The sequence below is a fragment of the Pinus tabuliformis genome, chromosome X, assembly GCF_031772625.1.
Source record: "Pinus tabuliformis cultivar Carrire ecotype Pingquan chromosome X, CPIR1, whole genome shotgun sequence".
Taxonomy (NCBI): Eukaryota; Viridiplantae; Streptophyta; class Pinopsida; order Pinales; family Pinaceae; genus Pinus; species Pinus tabuliformis.
This window is the reverse complement of record NC_142308.1, coordinates 770,187,741-770,210,096: the sequence shown is the minus strand read 5'-3', so window position 1 is coordinate 770,210,096 and position 22,356 is coordinate 770,187,741. Positions and strand designations below refer to the sequence as shown.

The window sequence follows — 22,356 nt, the reverse complement described above, 5'->3', positions numbered from 1 at the left end:
TGTCATTAAAAACTAGATTCTCCGTGAGTTTTATGCAACCCTGATTATCACAGTAAATTACTAAAGGTCTCAATGCCTGACCAAATAGACCAAAGAACATCTTGCGAAGCCATATGACCTCACAACTAGCCAAACTAGCAGCCATATACTCTGCGTCAGTTGAGCTCAATGCAACTGACTGTCGTTTCTGGCTGATCCACGACACAACTGCCGAACCCAACCCAAAACAACACCTAGACGTACTCTTCCTATCTGAAGCACAACCTGCCCAATTCGAACTGTGTACCTTGCCAGTCTCACTCCATCACCTTGTCTATAATCTAGACCAAAATCCACAGTCCCCTGTAAGTAACGAAGAATGTGTTTTGCAGCCACCCAATGCACTCTCCTGGGCTCACACATGAACTTACTCATAGTGTTAACTGCAAAACATATATCTGGTCGAGTGTTGACCAAATACATCAATTTACCAATCAACTGTCTGTATAGAGTAGGATCCACCAACTCGAAATTAGAAGCGTGAAGCGTCTTCCAGTTAGTGATCATAGGTGTAGACATGGGTTTGCAGTCCTCCATGTGAAATCTGCTAAGAATATCCACAATGTACTTCCCTTGTCCTAAGAAGAAATGCCCCTCCTCCTACCACACCTCCAATCCCAGAAAATAATGTATCAAGCCGATATCCTTCATCTCAAACTTTGAAGCAAGATCTCTCTTGCAGCCCTGAATGAGTCTCTCTGCACCACTGATGATCAAGTCATCAACATACAACACCAGAATGAGAGGCTCCTCACCCACCACAATGAAGTATAGGTTCAGATCAACCTCACTCTTTGTGAAACCCAACTACTGCAAGTATGTATCAATCCTCGAGTACCAAGCTTTAGGAGCTTGCTTCAGGCCATAGAGTGCCTTTTTCAATCTACATACATGGGACTCCTTCCCATGCACCTCAAAGCCCTACGACTGCTCAATATAAACCTCCTCCTGAATGAAGCCATTGAGAAATGCGGTCTTCACATCCATCTGGTGGATCTTCCACCCAACTCTACTACAATCGATATAATGGAGCGAATAGATGTATACCGAGCTACGGGAGCGAAGGTCTCCTCATAGTTAACTCCCTCTACCTGTGAGAACCCTCTCGCCACAAATCGAGCCTTGAACTTCTTGATGTTGCCATCTGCAACATGATTTATCTTGTAGAGCCATCTGTGTTGATTTGGGTAGCATCGGATGTGCTCTAGCCATGAAAATTGGTGGAGAGGCTAAAGCACATGAGATATCCAAGACCCGGAAATGGTTTGGGAAGATTCTAAACAATTTGGGAGATATTAAAATAATTAATATTTTTAATGCAGTTCCTAAGTCTAAACTTAGGAAAAATAAAATATTAATGTGAAATAATATAAAACTGGGTTAGAATGGTCCAAAAGTCATGGATCAAGCCAAATCTAATCTTAGTTGTTGATTAGAGATTTAATCTCGGTCGTTGATGGACCCAAGAGAGATCAAGAACTCGATTTTCTAGGGCAGGGTTTGTTGAGGAAATTGAGTGAAGTGATCTAAGTTGCAGCTGAGGAGCAGTGAATACATAGCAGAGAGGCAAAGTTAGTACTGGGAGGATTAGCACAAAATCCAGGAGAGGTTGACGCAGAGCTAGCTAGAGGCCACGCAGAGGCAGCCAGGAGTTGCGCAGAGCCAGAGAGGGCCAGCGTGTGAGACATAGAGGCTCTAGAGGCTAACGCAGAGCCCCGAGAGGCTGACGTTGGGCCAGATAGGCTGACACTGGGCCAGAGAGGCTCACGCAGGCCCTAGAGACGGCGCTGGGACATTTTCATGGAACAGATTGGAGCTGGAGAGCTGGATAGGGTGACGCGGTCCCTATCACAGTGACGTAGAGCATCAGAAGTTGCCTTGTTGCTATGGGATAGTTCATCCGGTGATTTAGCCGGAATATCTGTCTCCGACTGAGAGGTACAACTGTCGAGGGCATTCTCTGTTGGGTGAGCCATTTTTGGCACCCAAGTTGTATTCTGAAAACTGCATAATAATAAAACCCTCTGAATAGTTGCATCGGTTTTCCTGCATTGGGTTTTCCGGGGACATTAGTCCAAAAACAACGGTGTCACAGTTGATGATCTGTATGTGTTGATACTATACTTGTATTTATTTTTAGTATTTACATGGTAATTAAATTGTTAAGTAACTGAACAAGTAGGAAGATATAAATCAGATAGTACATGAAGAATTTCTAACAGATAGACTCAAAAATTCCAACGTGGCATCAGAGCGTGGCTGCAGATCACAAGATAACTGAAGGCATCGGCAGCAGAAACAACGATCCCAAGTGACAGATGTTGCTCCTAGAAGAAAGCAGCAAGGGGTGACGCAGAGAGGCTGCGTCATCAGTTCGAGCCAGGAGGAGGATCAACACTGAGGCAGAGAGGAGCACACCTGACCTACGCAATGCCCGATCATCTTTCTCAGTCACAAAGGATCGACGCTGTGGCCAGGAGGTGCATATTGTGCTAGAATTGTGTAGAGTCTAGAGGCTCTAACCTTCAGACTATTGGGGTATAGGAGGTTGTGGGCAAGTTGTGGAGCGAAGATGGTGGGGTGCTATGGTCAGAACAGTACCTAATAGGGCAAGACCAAGGAGGGAGTTGCTGCCGAGGATTTCTAGCCACGAAATCTAAATCAGTGGTGTAGTTGCACAAACGATTGGAGTGGGGCATCCTGACATTGGCAAAGGGATTTCCAAAAGGGAAATCGAGGCTCAGAGGGAGTCAAACAGAGAACTTCCAGACGAGAAGTTGAGAGACTCGAAAGAGTCGAAAGGGGAGCAGCGAAATGGTAGTTAATGGCCTAAGAGATCAAGATAGACTGGACGAAGCTTCAAACTTCGTAGTCTGGAAGGCCAGGATCTTGTCCATTCTAGACAGGTATCGCATCAAACACTTTGCCTTGGAAACGATAGCGATCCCAGTTGACTCGATTGAAAATGAGAAGTACGAGGAGGCAATGTCCAGGGCTAAGTGCATCATTCTTGACAGGATCAAGGATCATGTGGTATCACATATTGCTGAGAAGGGTACAGCAAATGAGATGTGGGATGCCCTAAAGAAGTTGTATCAGCATACTTCCGTGCAGAGGAAGATGCTTCTAGAAAATCAGTTGCGGTCATACTAGATGCAGAGGGAAGAGCAGATAGATATCTTCCTCAGGCATTTGACAGAGATCCGAGACCAACTGACTTCCATAGGGGCCACACCAGATGAGGAGATGTTGATGAGGATCACAATGAACACAGTCTTAGAGGATTGGGAGGTATTTGTCCAGAGCTTACTGGGCAGGACAAGCCTTCCGGATTGGGAGGAATTGTGGGCAGCTCTTCATCAAGAAGAGATCAGACGACTGACCAAGGCGGGAAGCAGCGACAAGGGGGTTAGAATCAAAAAGGAGGAAGAGGAGGATGTTGTCCTAGCATTTGCGGGAAAGTATGAGAAATGAAAGAAGAAGGACCTCTCCAAGGTCAAATGCTTCCACTGTGGGGAACTGGGTCACTACGCGAACCAGTGTCCAATGAAGACGAGCAAGGGAGAGGCTTCTACGACCAAGGCAGTGCCAACGAGGGTAGAGAAATAAATGGAGACAAATGATGACTGTGCCATGAGTGCTCATGTGCCACTTAAGAAGAAGTGGGGAGACATCGAGCTATAGTTAGATGGACTACAGACGATGAGGGGCAGGATCCTTGAGGTACCCAACCTCTTGGATTATACCTTGCTACAGGAGCCCTGAAGAGAAGTAGCAAGACCTGCGGATGTCGGTATAGACGGATGCAGATGGAGTGATAGAGGGTGCTACAGTGCAGGAGTCTCGGGACAGCGTGAGGCAACAGTGCGAGATGCATGGAATTGCTACAATAGCGCAGAGGTCAGTAGAGGGAGCAATTGTTAGCGACAGAGGGAGCTTCAGCATCGGGAGAGTCTCTAGCCTGACAGAGATGTCAGAGTTGGGTGATCAGTTACTTCCTTCTCAGTAATTGGGTTGCAGTGCAGCAGTTAGTAGTGGCAGTGCTATGGGCAGCACGATGCAATGTGAGGAGAAGGGGATGCAGTGCAGATGCAGCAGTGGAAGTGGTAGGGCCATGGGTAGCAACACGAATGCAGAGGGAGCTTCCGTACAGATGCAACAGTGGCAGTAGCAGGGTCATGGGCAGTAGTACATGATGCAACAGTGTAGAGGATGTTGGGCGGGGAGGCCTAGCATCAGCACAGGGACCGATGCTGGAAGATTAGGGTGATACTTAGTGAGGAGTATTACTAGAGCACAGTCGTCGCTAAGAGGGAGTGTTGATTTGGGGTAGCAGCGGATGTGCTCTAGCCACAAAAATTGGTGGAGAGGCTAAAGCACATGAGATCTCCTAGATCGAGAAATGGTTTGGGCAGATTCTAAACAGTTTTGGAGATATTAAAATAATTAATATTTTTAATGGAGTTCCTAAGTCTAAACTTAGGAAAAATAAAATATTAATGTGAATTAATATAAAACTATGTTAGAATGGTCCAAAAGTTATGGATCAAGCCAAATCTAATCTTAGTCTAATCTTAGTCGATGATTAGAGATGTAATCTCGGCTGTTGATGGACCAACAAGAAAAATATAAGAGGAGGCTTGAGGTTCAGTTGGAAAATACACCAAGAGAGATCAAGAACTCGATTTTCCAAGGCAGGGTTCGTTGAGGAAATTGAGTGAAGTGATATGAGTTTCAACCGAGGCGCAGTGAATACATAGCAGAGAGGCAGAGTTAGTACTGTGAGGATCAGTGCAGAAGTCGAGAGAGGTTGATGCAAAGCCAACCAAAGGCCACGCAGAGGCAACCAGGAGCTGCGCAGAGCCAGAGAGGGCCAACGTGTGAGACGCAGAGGCTCCAGAGGCTGACAAAGAGCCCTGAGAGGCTGATGCTGGGCCAGATAGGCTGACGCTAGGCCAGAGAGGCTCACATAGGCCCTAGAGGCAGTGCTGGGAGATTTTCGTGGGACATATTGGAGCTGGAGAGCTGGATAGGGTGACGCAGAGCAGTAGAAGTTGCATAGTTGCTGTGGGATCATTCATTCGTGATTTAGCCAAAATATCTGTCTCCGACTAAGAGGTACTATTGCCGAGGGAATTCTTGGTTGGGTGAGACATTTCTGGCACCCAGGTTGTATTCGGAAAACTACATAATAATAAAACCCTCTGAATAGCTGCACTAGTTTTCCCGCATAGCGTTTTTCAGGGGACATTAGTCCAAAAGCAATGGTGTCACTTGCGTGCTTGTTTCTTTTAGTTGATGATCTATATGTGTTGATACTGTACTTGTATTTATTTTCAATATTTATATGGTAAATAAAATGTTAAGTAACTGAACAAGTAGGAAGAAATAAATCAGATAGTACAGGAAGAATTTCAAACGGATAGACTTGGAAAATTCCAACAATCTGGAAGTAACAACTCATTTAAACTCAGGCCTCGGCACTACCTCCCAAACATCGTTCTTCATAATAGAAGAATACTCCTCCATCATGGCCTCTCTCCAAACCTGCTAGCTAGCTTCCCCCTCATAACTAGAAAGGCTCGAAGTCAACAATGCTTGTTACCAATACCATGTAACTACAAGACCGCTCAGGTGGTTTACTCTCTCTAACATGTCTCTTTGGCCCAGCAACTGATGTGGCCTCGCACAAGGTATCTTGAAGCGACTTGGGCTTCTCTTCTCTGAGCATACTTCTCCCATTGGAGTGAAAGAATCCTCATCATCATCAGAACCCTGAACTCCTGAAGGCTTGCCAACTAACCTCATGCCTGAATTTGTGCCTGTAGATGCTGAAGTACCGTGCAAACTGTCCATTAGTGGAATACCCTGTGAACTGCTCTGCGGACTGCTCGAAGAACCACCCACCTAAATCTAAGAGCCACTACTCACTAATGGACCTGACACTGTAATCGATGTACCTCTTGATCCTTGACCACTAGATCCGTGATTGACTTAGCTGCTCTTGAGGGTCTAGTGACTCTGGATGCTCTAACTCCCATGACCTCCTGAAAGTTCTCTCCTCCTAGAATTTCACATCCCGCTTGACAACCACTTTCCTTTGCGCAGGAATAGAAATCTGATAAGCTTTCGAGGTCTCGCTATAACCCACAAAGATGCTCTTGTCTGTAGTGGGATCTAGCTTGGTCCTGTTCTCCTTGGGGACATATGAATATGTAAGGCACCCAAAGATACGAAAGTGCCTAACATCAGGCTTCTTCCCAGAAACAGCCTCCTTCAGAGTCACATTCCCCAAGGCACAATGTGGACTCCTGTTCTGCAAGTACACAGCAGTGTTGCAGGCCTCTGCCCACAAAAATAAAGGTAACCCCTGATCATGAAGCATGGCTTTGGCAACCCTTACAATGGATCTGTTCTTCCTCTCCGCAACCCCATTTTGCTGGGGGTTGTAAGGAACTGTGAACTCCCTCCTAATGCCTGCCTCAGCATAAAAATCAACAAACTCACTAAGGGTACAATGCCCTCCATTGTCCGACTTGAGGACCTTGATCTTCCTACCTATCTAGGTCTCCAAAATAGCTTTGAACTCTTGAAACTGCTTGAAGACCTCACTCTTGGTCTTCAAGAAATAAATCCAGGTCTTCCTAGAGTGGTCATCAATGAATAAATTTATAAAACATAGCACTCATAGCGATCCGTCAACCTATGCCACTACCTCCAGGGCATCTTACTCAACCGTAAAGAGACGTTCTCAGACTCCTGCGGCTCGAAGAGTTCTTGCTGCTCTTTGACCTTGCCAAGAATGCTCAAAGTCCTTATATCAAACCCTTGAATCCTCCAAAAACCTAGTTCACATCCCCCATAAACCTGCACATAGGCAATGTACACCCTTTTCTGCACCTAAGGTTCATCGGGCTATGCATGTGGGGAATCAAGGGTGGACTTGTAGGTATTCATGCGAGTTTGTTGTTCACTTTTTGAAATGGCTACAAGTATCTTAGTGTGATGCCTTGCTAGGCCATCTTCACTAGTTATGGTTTCTTGTTGATGGTGGATGCCCTAGCTAGTGTTTGGAAACATTTGAAGTGTTCTATCCTATGACAAGCATGAACGACATGTACCAACTTGTCATAGGCTAATTGGCTTGTACTTCTAACTTTATTGTTTGTAGAAATGAATTACATTGCTATCCACAATTTCTGTAGCTGAGGATCTAACTTTTACCATATATTCACATAGAGATTAGAGTAGTTTATGGTGTTGCTCATATATGCTAATTTAGCATCTTGTGCCCATCATTGTAAATTGAATATAGGAGTCAACAAATAATTGTGTTTCGTTAATGAGACTATATTAGAGTCGTTATAATTGTATTGATGTGAGGGTTGAAGGAGCTAGGGTTTGTGACAACCAAAATCTAGAGAAGACATGATCTACTAGGGTTTGATATATTTGGGTGACAAGGAACTAGGATATGTGGCAAAGAGATAAGTGAGAAATTAATGGTCGGCTTGGTGGTATTCATGCTAGTTTGTTGGGCACCCTTTGAAGTGGCTACAAGTGGCTTAGTGAGATGCCTTCCTATACCATGTTTGCTAGTTATTGTTTGTTGTTGATGGTGGATACCCTATCTAGGATTTAGAAGCATTCCAAGTGTCCTAGTATTTTTCAAGCTTAATGGACATGTTGTGCCAACTTTTGATAAGCTAGTTGGTATGTACTTGTAACTTCATTTGTTGTATAACGAAAGTACCCTGATGTCCACACATTTTATACATGTAGATCTGACTTTTAGAGTATATTCCCATGGAAATTAAGAAGTTTCTAATGTTGGGTACAAATGCTAATTTAATATAATAGTGAGTAGAATTTGTTGAGTAAGATGATTGGACGATTGGATGCTTGAATCAGACAACAAGGATCCTTTCTATGAGAAGTGCTTGACATTTGGAACCCATGCTTGGAGAGTCCAACACTTGAGGATTGATCTCTTGACATGTGTACACCTTGGAGAGTGAGAGCCTGACTCTTTCTCTTGTATATTGCAATGGCCCTTGGATGTCATTCATTAGACACCCTTAGTTTAAGGCTATGGGCCACATTAGTGTTAGTGGGCACCCACTAACAATAATGTGGTCCATAGCCTTAAACTAAGGTTGTCTAATGAATGACATCCAAGGGTCGTTGCATCCCTACGTCAAGCTTTGCCAATATTTCTCCAAAAGGTACTAAGGTGGCAACAATTAGCATATCTCCATTAGGATCATATGTTAAGCAGAGCAGCCAACTCAACAACATCCACCTTAAGAATTCCTTGGCAACAAAAATAAGAAATTGCCAACACATCCGCAACATTCCCCTTTAACATTCTCGTGGGGAATCAAATATGGAATTTTGGCATAAAGGATATTTGACCAAGTAAATATTATATCGCATTGGAGCATATGCGTTGAGTAACAGCATCCGTGCACTATATGTTCAACTTGGACTACAAGAATCCTCATCATGTGAATTGTCTAACACTTCAAGCCCATTAATGTAGAGAGCATCACTGGAGGATTTATCTCTTTACATGTGTACAAGTTGGAAAGTGAACGCTTGAATTCGATACCTTATCTTGTAGATTAGGCACATGATTCAAGAAATTAAAGAAAATTCAGAAAATTTGGCAAACATTTCGATTGTTTTACTCCTCTAATCAAATCTACTTGTAACGAAGTTTTGTAACTGTATTTAGACATACGGGCCTCCCCTTTGTAGCTCTGCTTCACTAAAAGATAACTTCTTGTACTAATTGAGGTTCCTTATTTCACATTGGACACAAACTAGCTTGCATGACTTGCCCTAAACACCTAGAATGCATCTTAGCCCCCAATTAGGCCCTGGATTATTCACGTGGATCCTTGGATCACTATGCTGGAAGAGCTTTTATAATGTAAACTTAGAAAATCTCCTAGAGGACTTGGATGATATAAGTGAGAAATTAATGATGGACTTGGTGGTATTCATGCTAGTTTGGTGTGCACCCTTTGACGTGGCTACAAGTGGCTTAGTGTGATGCCTCGCTAGACCACGTTTTCTAGTTATGGTTTGTTGTTGATGGTGGATACCCTAGCTAGGGTTTGGAAGCATTCTAGGTGTCCACATTGTTCTTTTTCTTTCAACAATGGGTCATCCCCGAGTTGGGGCTTCAACACCATTGGGTAATAACTCAGCCAAATCCGCGTACACATCTGGTACCATTAACATACTAAGGTGCCAAACCGTAGGAACCTCCAACCTATAGGCTCACACCCCCAATCAACCTGCACCCAAGAATGCACACCCTTCTCTGCACTTGTGATCCCTCAACCTATGCCACTACCTCCAGGGCATCTTACTCAACCGTAAAGAGACGTTCTCAGACTCCTGCGGCTCGAAGAGTTCTTGCTGCTCTTTGACCTTGCCAAGTATGCTCCAAGTCCTTATATCAAACCCTTGAATCCTCCAACCTCCTGGTTCACATCCCCCATCAACCTGCACATAGGCAATGTACACCCTTTTCTGCACCTAAGGTTCGTCGGGCTATGCATGTGGGGAATCAAGGGTGGACTTGTAGGTATTCATGCGAGTTTGTTGTTCACTCTTTGAAGTGGCTACAAGTATCTTAGTGTGATGCCTTGCTAGGCCATCTTCACTAGTTATGGTTTCTTGTTGATGGTGGATGCCCTAGCTAGTGTTTGGAAACATTTGAAGTGTCCTATCCTATGACAAGCATGAACGACATGTACCAACTTGTCATAGGTTAATTGGCCTGTACTTCTAACTTTATTGTTTGTAGAAATGAAGTATATTGCTATCCACAATTTCTATAGTTGAGGATCTAATTTTTACCATATATTCACATAGATATTAGAGTAGTTTATGGTGTTGCTCATATATGCTAATTTAGCATCTTGTGCCCATCATTGTAAATTGAATATAGGAGTCAACAAATAATTGTGTTTCGTTAATGAGACTATATTAGAGTCGTTATAATTGTATTGATGTGAGGGTTGAAGGAGCTAGGGTTTGTGACAACCAAAATCTAGAGAAGACATGATCTACTAGGGTTTGATATCTTTGGGTGACAAGGAACCAGGATATGTGGCGAAGAGACCGCATCGAAGACTTGGATCAGTATGCTTGGAGAGATTGTATCATGTAAGCTTAGATCCAACAACTATAATCAATCGAGATCAATGACACACGTTGGGCTTCAACTTACTAGTTGTTTATCGACGCAAAGGGCATCTGGTGGAATTAACGGATCGCATTATCTTTGCCATGCTTGCTAGTTATGGTTTTTTTGTTGATGGTGGAATGCCTAGCTAGGGTTTGGAGACAAATTGGAGTGTCCTAGCCTTTGACAGGATTATGATTGGTATGTACTTGTAACTTCATTTGTTCTATAAATGAAGTACATTGCTATCCGCAATTTGTGTACTTGTAAATCTGATTTTAGTGTATATTTCCCATTGAAATTGAGTAGTTTCTAATGATGATTATATATGTTAATTTAACAACTTTTGTGCATCATCATAAATTGAGGAGTAGTATTCTAATCAATACGTTTTGTCAATGATCTTATATTAAAGTATTTATAATTTTGTCAATGCAAGGGTTGAAGGTGCTAGGGTTTGTGACAGGGAAAAACTAGAGAAGACATGATGTGCTAGGGTTTGATGTCCTTGGGTGAGAAGGATCTAGGATTTGTCGCAAAGAATCCCTATCAAATATTTGTAGCACTATGCTTGGAGGCCTTGTTTAATGTAAACTTAGAGAATCTCCTAGACGACTTGTATGATGTATGTGGGAAATTAACGGTGGACTTGTAGTCATTCATGCTAGTTTGTTGTTCATCCTTTGAAGTGGCTACAAGTAGCTTGGTGTGATGCCTTGCTAGGCCATCTTTGATAGTTGTGGTTTGTTGTTCATGGTGGATGCCATAGCTAGTGTTTGGAAACATTTGAAGTGTCCTACCCTATTTTAAGTTTTGGGACATGTACATTCTGCTAGTTTGATACTTTATACAAGGAACCAGGATATTGGCAAGAGACCATAAACTTGATCAGTATGCTTGGAGATATGTATCATGTATTAGATCCAACAACATAATCAATCGAGATCAATGACACACGTTGCTTCAACTTACTAGTTGTTTATCGACGCAAGGGCATCTGGTGGAATTAACGATCGCATTATCTTTGCCATGCTTGCTAGTTATGGTTTTTTTGTTGATGTAAATGCCTAGCTAGGTTTGGAGACAAATTGGAGTGTCCTAGCCTTTGACAGGATTATGATTGGTATGTACTTGTAACTTCATTTGTTCTATAAATGAAGTACATTGCTATCTGCAATTTGTGTACTTGTAAATCTGATTTTAGTGTATATTTCCCATTGAAATTGAGTAGTTTCTAATGATGATATGTATGTTAATTTAACAACTTTTGTGCATCATCATAAATTGAGAGTAGTATCTAATCAATACGTTTTGTCAATGTCTTATATTAAAGTATTTATAATTTTGTCAGTGCAAGGTTGAAGGTGCTAGGGTTTGTGACAGGGAAAAACTAGAGAAGACATGATGTGCTAGGGTTTGATGTCCTTGGTGGAAGGATCTAGGATTTGTCGCAAAGAATCCCTATCAAATATTTGTAGCACATGCTTGGAGGCCTTGTTTAATGTAAACTTAAGAGAATCTCCTAGACGACTTGTATGATGTATGTGGGAAATTAACGGTGGACTTTAGTCATTCATGCTAGTTTGTGTTCATCCTTTGAAGTGGCTACAAGTAGCTTGGTGTGATGCCTTGCTATCCATCTTTGATAGTTGTGGTTGTTGTTCATGGTGGATGCCATAGCTAGTGTTTGGAAACATTTGAAGTGTCCTACCCTATTTTAAGTTTTTGACTTGTAGTCATTCATGCTAGTTTGTTGTTCATCCTTTGAAGTGGCTACAAGTAGCTTGGTGTGATCCTTGCTAGGCCATCTTTGATATTTAATTTGTTGTTCATGGTGGATGCCATAGCTAGTGTTCAAACATTTGAAGTGTCCACCCTATTTAAGTTTTAACATAACTCTCAATAACTATATACATACCTAAATGTGATTAAGTTCATTAGGGTTTAATGTTAGATAGTTCTCCTCATACAAATGAATCATGCTTATCAGTATTGTCTATAATTAAATAACTTCTTATTTAAGTTTAATATAAAATGGTTCTACTTATATAAATAAATTAAATATTTATTTTATAAATATAAATACTTGGTAATTGATACATGACACATTTATTTAACATATTTTAGACCAAAGAAAGTCACTCATTTCCTTTGCTAAAAAAAAATCCTCGGAAAATGTGACTAAATGGATAAGCTCAGGCGTTTATATCTATCTTAGCTGGAATCATGAAACCTAAACCTTATATATAGATGGAAGCCTACACCTTCCAACTCTATTATATATACACTACAAGGGGGTTGGACGAATCAAAGCGTAACGTAAATATATGGATCAAATCTTCGCTCCACCTCACCGACTGTGATGGTTCCTCTCATTAAATGAATTACAGATTAAATTATTCTATTGGTATAAACACAAGATACTTTTTATTTAACAGATGTGCAAGTCAAGGAACATCATGCATTAGGACCTCCATAATATAGAAACCTCCCACAGTTCATCCATTCCAAGGATTGTATAGTTGGTAACCTTTTCTTTATGGGAGGAGCTTCTCCATGATTCCAGCCACGCTGTCAGAGCCGGCCTCTGCAACGCACATACGAATTCATTAAGGCTATCGATTAGGCACTTGAATCTCCACATGCTTCCTATTGGTGGTTCCCCATGTGGGCGTACGTAGCCGAGGCTACCAAAAAAATAAAACCCATCACTCTGGCCACCCCTTCGCTATGACTAGCTCGCTCAGTGCTTCATCCCTCGCTATGCATCCCGCCCCTATGTCATGAAGGCAGGCAGATATTGCCCGCCAAGTCTCATGCATATAGGAGAACTACCATGAAATAGGCAGGGAAAATTGCTAGCATGCCACTGATAGCCCCACTTCTTTCTTAGGTTCTGCTTGGGCCTTCTTTGTTTTAGAACCATGCAGGGCAGATTCCTAGCGTGCCACTTATAGCCCCACTTTTTTCCTTGGCTCTACTTGAGCCTTCTTTCGTTTAGAACCAGGCATGGCAGATTGCTAGCCTACCACGGATAATTCCGCTTTTTCCTTGGTTCTGCCTTCTTTCCTTTAGAACCAAGCCAAGCTAGGCTCACTTGGCCTGCCACTGATAGTCCCACTTTTAGAACCAACTATACTAGGATATCTAAACCAGGAGCAAAGTTTGGGAACAGGAGACCGATAAAGACACTGGGATAAGGCTATCGTAATCGACAGACTCGACTAAAACAGCAGAGGTATTGCCTCATTATAGTAGGGAAAAAGTTGGCCTCAGAGTTTTCCTGAGGACCATTTTCCTTAATGATAGACTGTAGATTTTGGGGCTCGTAGACATATGATAAAGCACCCACTGACCTCCTGCTCCTAGAACCTAGGCAGAGTGAAGGAGATTTTCTATTGGGATTAAGAATCTCCTCAATAGGATCTTAACCGCCCACCCCTTCTAAGGCCAAGACCAGTAAGGACGAACACGACCTTTTGGGTAACCCTTTTTCTTTAACGTCCCGTGCCTCGTTCTCTCGAATGCCTCGGCCCGTCAAATATTTCTCGAACGACAACCATCATTTAATGCTTCTGAGCATACATTATGTTTCAATTTAACATATATAATAAAACTGATTCATCAACTTAGTAAACCAATTGTAATTATAGCGAATTTTGTAAATAGACTTCTAATTTTAAACACACAAGTTAAATTGTAACAATTTTTTTCTTTAAATTTTTCAAATGAAGAGGAGGAAATGTAACTTTCCATAAATAACTATGATTTGTCCATTCATAAAATCAGTTGCATGAAGAACAAATTTCAATCAATTTCATGAAGAATAAATTTCAATTTCTTCATTGAAAATTTTGTGGTTCTTTTTGTTAAAATAGAAATGAGAATTTCGTACCTGTGATACCTTGAGGTGAGAAAGATTTTGGAATTTCTCTTATCTCTATCCTATTTCGATCCAGATTTTCATGACCTGGAAATCATGAACCCTTAACATTTAGAATTAAGTAAAAATTTCTTTGAGACACTATCAATAAGCGCTGCATGATTTCTATTACCTTGACACGACATGGATCTAGTGCGCATTTCCAGCCGTAATGATCATCAAGGAAAAAATACAGTACACTGCCAAAACACAAAACCTATAGTTCAACAAGCAAAACTAAGAGCCAGACGTTACAAATCAATTCCAGAAAATAATACATGGCATACATACAAGCGCGTGAAACAGAAACATCTCATACTGGCACGTATTTGAAATATAAAGAAATTCCAAGTAGAGGAGAAAGATCAATCCAATACCGACAATTGAAATATAAAGAAATTCCAATGACAGTAGAATGATCAATCCAATAGCAGTCTGAATATTATGAGAAGAGGAACATACAGATTTTAAATCAACGGAGCTATGAGTTGGCCTGGCTGAATGAAGGACAGTTGGAGGAAGCGGGGCTGGGTGTTTTTCCAGAGAAATTTAAATGAAATGTAGCCACAGCCTTCTAGAATAGGTGTTTTTTTAAAGAATTTTAAATCAACCGAGCTGTGAGTAGGCTTGGCTGAACATCATTAACATCATAGGGCGACGCAGATATACCTCTGGACATATCCACCAACTTGCTATGAATATCTCAGATTTAGCTTCTTCAATTGCCGAAGCAATAGCTTCAAATGTAGTTTTGCCATCAATAAACCACTGAACTTCACTGCCATCAGCAGTCAAACCTCTTGGTGGGGCAAAGGATCCAAAACGATGAGGATGACACCATCCTTCAGGAGGCCGTAGCCCTGCATCATTAATTGCTGCCACCCAATCACGAGCTTTACCAGATCCCTTTGTCCTTATCTTCACAGTCCTGTTACCACACGTTACTGTATATCCAAAACGCAAAGGATTGCGTTCCTTGGTCAGCTTTGCTGGAAGTATCTGGCCATCTCCGTTTCCATCCGAAGGAGAAAGAACGTCAAAGATAATAATATCCAAAAGAGTGGCATCAAAGGGATCTGCCAAAAATGCCAGGAACCCAGGTTTCAGCACAGCCCATACCTTCTGCCAGTTTTCATTGGAACAACAGCAGAGCCACCAGCAATTGTTACATTTTGTTGACTCCTCTTCCGTGTGGATCTTTGGAAGATGCCTAACCATGACAAACTCCTCTTTAAACTTAGGCCCATACTCCGGCATAAAAGAAAGTTTGGAAACCTCTAAGAACTTGCAAACCTGCTTTTACTTGGATGGGTTTCCTCTTGGTATGAGGATACCAGTTCTTCATCATGTTCATCTTCTTGGTATGAGGATACCAGTTCTTCATCATGTTCATCTTCTTGGTATGAGGATACCAGTTCTTCATCATGTTCATCTTCATCGTGCCCTTCCTCTACTCCAGCTGTGTGCTCTCCAATACCGATACTCTGGAGCCACTCTTTAAATTTTAAGTATGAACATTCTGCAGGTGGGCTGTAGGATACTTCAACAGGAGGTTTGCCATAAGTGTTGCCGAAATCATGTTTCAGGACAATAATAGAGAAAGAATTGTTGGCAGGATAGTTTATAGGCCTGCTGACTTCAATGTATTCTTCTGGAGAATCATTGAATTTGTGGTTCAGGAGATCTAGATCAACGCTATCTTTTCCATCGTTGAATGGAGATTGAAACAGCAGAAGAAGTATCAGACTAAAGCTGATGCCATTCTTTAACCACTCTGGAGCCACTCTTTAACCTGCTCCTGCTTCTCATGCAGCTCCTCAATACTGCCAATTTAGTCGATTCCAGTTTGATTTGCCACAAGAAATTGTCCAGCAGATGAAAATGCCCACAAAACATCTGCACTTCAGCATTTGAAAAATACCAGCGGCGCTTCTCTTCAGAGACGGTTGCCCGGGGCAATTCCTCCTCAATATCAGAGACTACTCGATCTGGTCCTTCTCCCCAGCTGCTCTAGAGTTGTTATCTCCTCATAGCAGGAATAAGGGTGATCCTTCCAGTCCAGTGGATAGGCGGAAATAAGAGGCGTATAATTGGATAACCGGATAGATTTCTTTTTTGTACTGGTAGATATAGGCGATGAGGTACTATCAATATGCATAAGTATTAGACCCAGCAAATTCTGTCTATAACCGAGTGGGTCAAAATGATTCTTCAAAGCCTAGAAGAGTCCATCCTAGGTCTGGATATGATGTGCTATTGAAATAGCAGATGAAGAGGACTGTAGATCCACCACAAAGGTTGGGGTAACTCATGTATCCATTATTGCTCCCTCCTACATCTATACACCCAAATATGTGGACATCGCTCATCATTACCATCCTTGAACCCATGGCATTTGGCCTTCAGACTCGCTTGTCTCCATCCATTCATCATCATTCACATGGCACCTATCAATTGAAGGGTGTAAGGGTCATGTATTTCCCCTTAGGGGTTGGGAACACCTAATAGGGTTGTTTATTAGCCACTTCCTAGGGAGGTAACACTATTACGATCTTAAAGCCCCAAATTTGGAAGAGAAACACATTATGAAATCTCAATGTGCCCTTGATAAACAAGCTTGGTTCACGTAGATGCACTAATGAATAATGAATTATTGTACCTGATGGTGAGGAAGCACATTGGATCTTATATGTAGTTGACAGGTGGTCTCATCATGGGTTGGGCAACTTAATTGGTGGGCTTGGCCTCATCATGGGTTGGGCAACTTAATTGGGGCCCAAGCCCACCAGAGACTCATATTGACACCCCCAAAGGAAGCGTTGAGAGCCATGGGACTCCATCATGTGTTAGAGCATCATTTCATGCCATGGGAACCTTCATTGCACCCTAAGCAGTTTGTTCATTCCACCACATTTTTCACGAGATGATGCACTTGGACTAGTGTACCCTGGCCGGCTTAGCATATTATTGCAATTAATCCAAGGGCCGTAGGAGGTTTGTCTCGCCCTTGAGACATGGGAGGGCAAGCACCATGTCAGAGCCCTCATCATTGGACTTTAGAGTAGCAAATGCTTTTCTATCATCAAGAGACCCATGAGACCAGTTCTTATGCCCCAAATCCAATTTGGGGCCCCACATGATGACTTGCATGGAGACCAAGGTGTCATCCCCTTGTTCGATATTTATAGAGCCCTCTCTCACAATTTGGCACAAAGAGGAATCCACGGTGGACCTGTAATGGCCCCACATCAGCATGATGTCATCAATTCGACTAGTATTTGGGTGGCTAATTTATAATTTATGAAAGATACTTGGTCGGCTTGTTTATTGCCCATTATTTTAATGTTTTGGGGGCTAATTAGGTTAATTTGACTTAGTGATGTTCATATAAATAGAACTCACTCATTTGTGAGAGATTATCATCATCACTTGGATTCTTCTTTTGTAAAAGAACTAGCACTTTTTCTTTGGAAGCTATTGGAGGGCTTCCATTGTTTCTATCGATCTAGTGAGGCCTAGCACTAAGTTGCTACATTTTGCGGTAATAGGAACCTTATTGTGTACATGTTAAAATTGGCAACTAGGGCCAAACTCCATGTGGGTCACCTTATTTATGGCAGCTGATATTTTTCCTAGATTCCTCTTGTCGAGAGGTGTAGGATTGATCTAAATATCATCCAATTCCGACAAGTATTTATGGAGATATGAATTTATTTGTATTTACTTGACAAATTGTCAAGGTCGGCCAGTAGCGAAAAGTGTGGCACACATGCCCAGCAAATCATATAAGTACAAGTGAGGTTGATTCATTATCAACTCATCTCATCTCAACTCATCTTCTCTCTCCTCATCTTATTGGGCAAGCAAGAAGGACGAATTAGGGCAGCCTCTCTCACAAGTGCAAGAAGAAGGACGAATTAGGGCAGCGTTGACATTTCTAGGGTTGTGTTGACCACCTTTGACCTAAAAGTTGACAAGCATTCACTGGTTAGGGCTGACCACAGATTGCTGAAATTTTGACTACTATTTTGACTGATTATTGTGGACTGTTTTGCGCTGCTGAAAATAGTTGTTGAAGACCGAGTTCTTCAAGTGTTGGGTGTGGAGCCTGATTATCTTCTGTATTCAAAGGTATCGCCGCATTGGACCCCAGTTCGTAATGGGGCAGCAACGCTGCCCGTAAAATATTCGCTGCAGGGGGGTCTAGGGGGGCAGCTGCGACCTTTGGGAGCCCCCCCCCCCCCCCCATTGGCGGGGGAATCGGGGGCAATGCCCCCGAAGATAAATAAAAAATAAAAAATAAAAAAAAAATGTAAAATTGCCTTGTAAAATGTTGTAATTTCGTAGTCAATCTGGGCCATTCATTAGGCGGAGATTTGACGGTAGAAGTTATGTTTAATTTAGTGTTTTTTGCCCTAGAAGGCGACCCCTCGCTATATATGAGGGAATTGTATTACGTCTATGTAGATCTATATTCTAGTGAGCAAGAGAGAGGAGATTGAGAGCAAAGAGGGAATTACAGCAGATCTGTTGTAGGTTGTATCTCTTTAGTTTGCTGGATAATATAAAAGGAAGGACTAGTTGTTTCTCCATGGACGTAGCCCAAACTGAGTGAACCACGTATATCTGTGTCTCTCTTGTTTTATGAGTTTTTTGTGTTTATATTTCTGCAATATTTTGTGTTCCATTGCTACGTAATATACAATTTACTAACATAAAGTTGACTAGAAGTCAATCCGGGGTTGTTTTGACCAAGTTTGACTTTGCTGATTTAGGGTTTGTTGCTGCTATTATAAAATTACAGAAATTTTAATTGTATTATTTCTCTCTGCTGAACTATTGAATTTTAAAGAAGAATTGATCAAAGGGTTTCCCCGCATTGGGGTTTGTTCTTGGCTAGCCGCCACATCTTGTGTCTCTTGTTTTGGCTTGTTTTTTGTCGATCGTTTAATGTTCTATCTGCACTTTACTTTATGTTTATATGATTTCTAAACAGTGGCTAATAAAAAGATTTGAAGTAAACTGCTCTAAGCATAGACATACCATAATTTAACATGGTTTCGGAGCTGAGGTGAAGACAAAGCCCAAGCAAGAGCAAGAGCTAGAGCAATCACCGAAGGTTGTTGAAGCAATCTTAAAGAAGTCATGGGGTCCTCAGCACACTTCCCCGCTGAAGACAGACTCCGTGAGTAGGGGTGATTTTAGGGGCGAATGTTCGCCCTTTGGCGAAATTAAGGGGTTTTAAATTTTTAGTGGGCGATTACTTTGTATCATAGTACACTTTTACAAATCACCTCAAATAGCCCACCTTCTTTTAAGGAGAGGGTAAAAAAGGTAAATTTAGCCCTTGAAATTAGGAGTTACAACCTTCCATTCGCCCATTTTCAAGAATAGGTTTTATTTAAGTGAATCCATTCGCCCATTTTCAAAATAGGTTTTATTTAAGTGAATCCTATGGGCCAAGGCCCAAATACCATATTTATAAAAGATGTATGGTAAATTAATAAAATATAAATAAATGAGAAGTATGGTAAATAAATAAATAAAAAATTATATTTACTCCATAAGTCACCTTATATACATGCAAGGGTGTAAACAAATAAAAATATAAGTAAAGTGGAGGTATGGTAAATAAATAAAATGTTTTTTTATACTTACTCAAAAGGTATGGTAAAAAAATAAAAAATAAATAACTAGACGCATGGTAAATAAATAAAACCTCTTTTATATTTAGTCCATAACCCTTGTTCTATTTATGAAGGGTCAAGAAAGAGGTTTTATTTAAGTGAATCCTATGGGCCAAATACCATATTTGTAAAAGAGGTATGGTAAATTAATAAAAATATAAATAAACGAGAGGTATGGTAAACAAATAAAACATTTTTTTATATTACTCATAAGTCACCTTATATTTACTAACACTCAAAAAATGTGTTATATTTAGGTGAAACCTATGGCAAAATACTATGGGACAAATACCATGGACTAGATTGTTATTAATACCATGCAAAAAAACATTATTAACCCTAATATTAGTATTAATAAAAATAAAAATGGCACATGGTATTGACCCATGGTATTCACCAAAATGCACATGGTATTGACCCATGGTATTCACCAAAATGGCACATAGTATTGACCCATGGTATTCACCAAAATGCACATGGTATTGACCCATGGTATCACCTGGAATGTAGCCTGTTTAAATGGGGGAATTAAACCAACATAGATCCATCTTTACTCTGGATCTACTAACCCCCGAAAGGTATCAAATATCGTAATTTTGATTTCAAAAGAATTTTAAAGAAATGCAATGATTTCATTTGTGTATTCAATAAACACAAGATTTTATAATTGAGTAAAATATTCGCCATGCGTGAGAGATTCGCCAAAAAATTATATATACATATCATATTATTGATAAAATCGCCTTCCATTTTTCCTATATACCATGGAGATTCGCCCATTTATTATACATGTAAATTTAGGGGGGCTTCTTAAATTTTCCCTGTCCGTGAGAAGTCTGACTATCACGGATGGAAGATGTCTCTCAGTCTGAGACATTAGAAGAGCAGGAAGTGTTGGACCATGTGAGAGGCAGAATTGTTGAGCCTCCATCAAATGCCTCTGTTGCTGCAAAGAACAAGTGGACCAGGGGAGAAGTCAAAGCAAAGAAGATCATCCGGGACTCTATCGACAAGCACCTAGTGGCCTATGTTTCCAAGCTGACCACCTCCAAGGAAATCTACGATAGACTGGTGAGTTTATTCAAAGTTAATGATGCAAATCAAGTTTTGTTCCTTAAAAATAAGCTGAAGGAAATTAAGAAGGGCAAAGATGAGAGTATGAAAGCATATTTCTTAAGGACCACCGAGATCAAGAATGATCTCCTACCTATTGGGAAAGTAGTTCCTGACAGGGAAATGACTATCACAACTCTCGGAGGGTTGCCACCTGAATGGTATATATTCAGAACTACTCTTCTCAACAATAATGTAATTCCTGGATTTGAGGAATTGATGGCAAGATGCATTCAAGAAGAAACAAGGATGAAAGAGCAAGAAATGCCCACAGTTGAAGGCAATCCCTCTGTCTTTTCTTCTCATGCTAAAAGAAGAAACCATTATGGGGCTAAATCCAAAGGAAATGCGGACCGAAAGGTGGAAGAAAAGGACGATGTTACAATTGCAACAAAATGGGCCATTATGCGAGGGAGTGCCCTGATAAAAGGGACTCACACCATGACGATGACCAAAATCACTCTCAAGGCAATCAAAGGAACGGCAGGTCCAATGGCAAAGGTAAAAGGAATGCTGGAAATCAAGAAAGAGGTCAACCCTTCAAGAAGGCAAGAAACTCCAGGTATGAATCTAACGTTGTTAACAATAAGCAAGATGAATATTATCTACCAGCGGCCCTCCCTACCACTGCTCCCCCAGACTCGCTGGGAAATTGCCTTATTGAGAGTGGTGCCTCAAGGCACTTCATTGGTTACAAAGAAGCTCTCTCTAATCTGATAGAGAAGGAGACCAACCTGGAAATTGTTCTTGGGGACAACTCAAGATATCCTGTGAAAGGTGCAGGGAATGTCACTCTTCAATTGAATCAAGGAAATACAATTCATTTACAAGAAGTCCTATATGTACTTGATCTCAAAAAGAACTTGGTGTCCATTTCGGAAATGGAAGACAAAGGCTACAAGGTGGCCTTCATCGATGGCAAGGTACGTGTATGGAAAAATAACTTTAAAGATGCCTTCACTCTTGGGTTTCGAGTTGATTCATTATATCAAGTCGGAGGAAGTCCGTTGGGTGTCATGTCTTATGACACGTCTCTTCAGTCTGAACTATGGCATCGGAGGTTTGCTCACCTTCATTACAAAGCTCTACCCGATGTGAGAAAAATGGTGACCAGGATGCCCGAGTTCAAATTAGCGCAAGAAGGTGTATGTCCGGGATGTGCCGAAGGAAAGCTCAAAAGGAGACCATTCCCCTCAAGCCAAAGCAAGACCTCTGATATATTGCAGTTGGTTCACTCAGACATAGCTGGTATGATGCCTGTGAACTCCTTGGGAGGATATTTATATTACCTCACTTTTACAGATGATTATTCTCGCGAGACTTGGATATACTTCTTGAAAAAGAAGGATGAAATGTTCTCTTGGTTTCGTTACTTCAAAGCCTTGATAGAGAGT

General features: G+C 41.3%; 1 protein-coding gene across 15 annotated transcripts in view; it reads right to left on the bottom strand.

The window, feature by feature from the left end:
- The window catches only part of LOC149142138 (protein DETOXIFICATION 35-like), a 192,241-nt gene that overhangs the window by 94,015 nt on the left and 75,870 nt on the right, over positions 1-22,356 (bottom strand). The window lies entirely within an intron of this gene.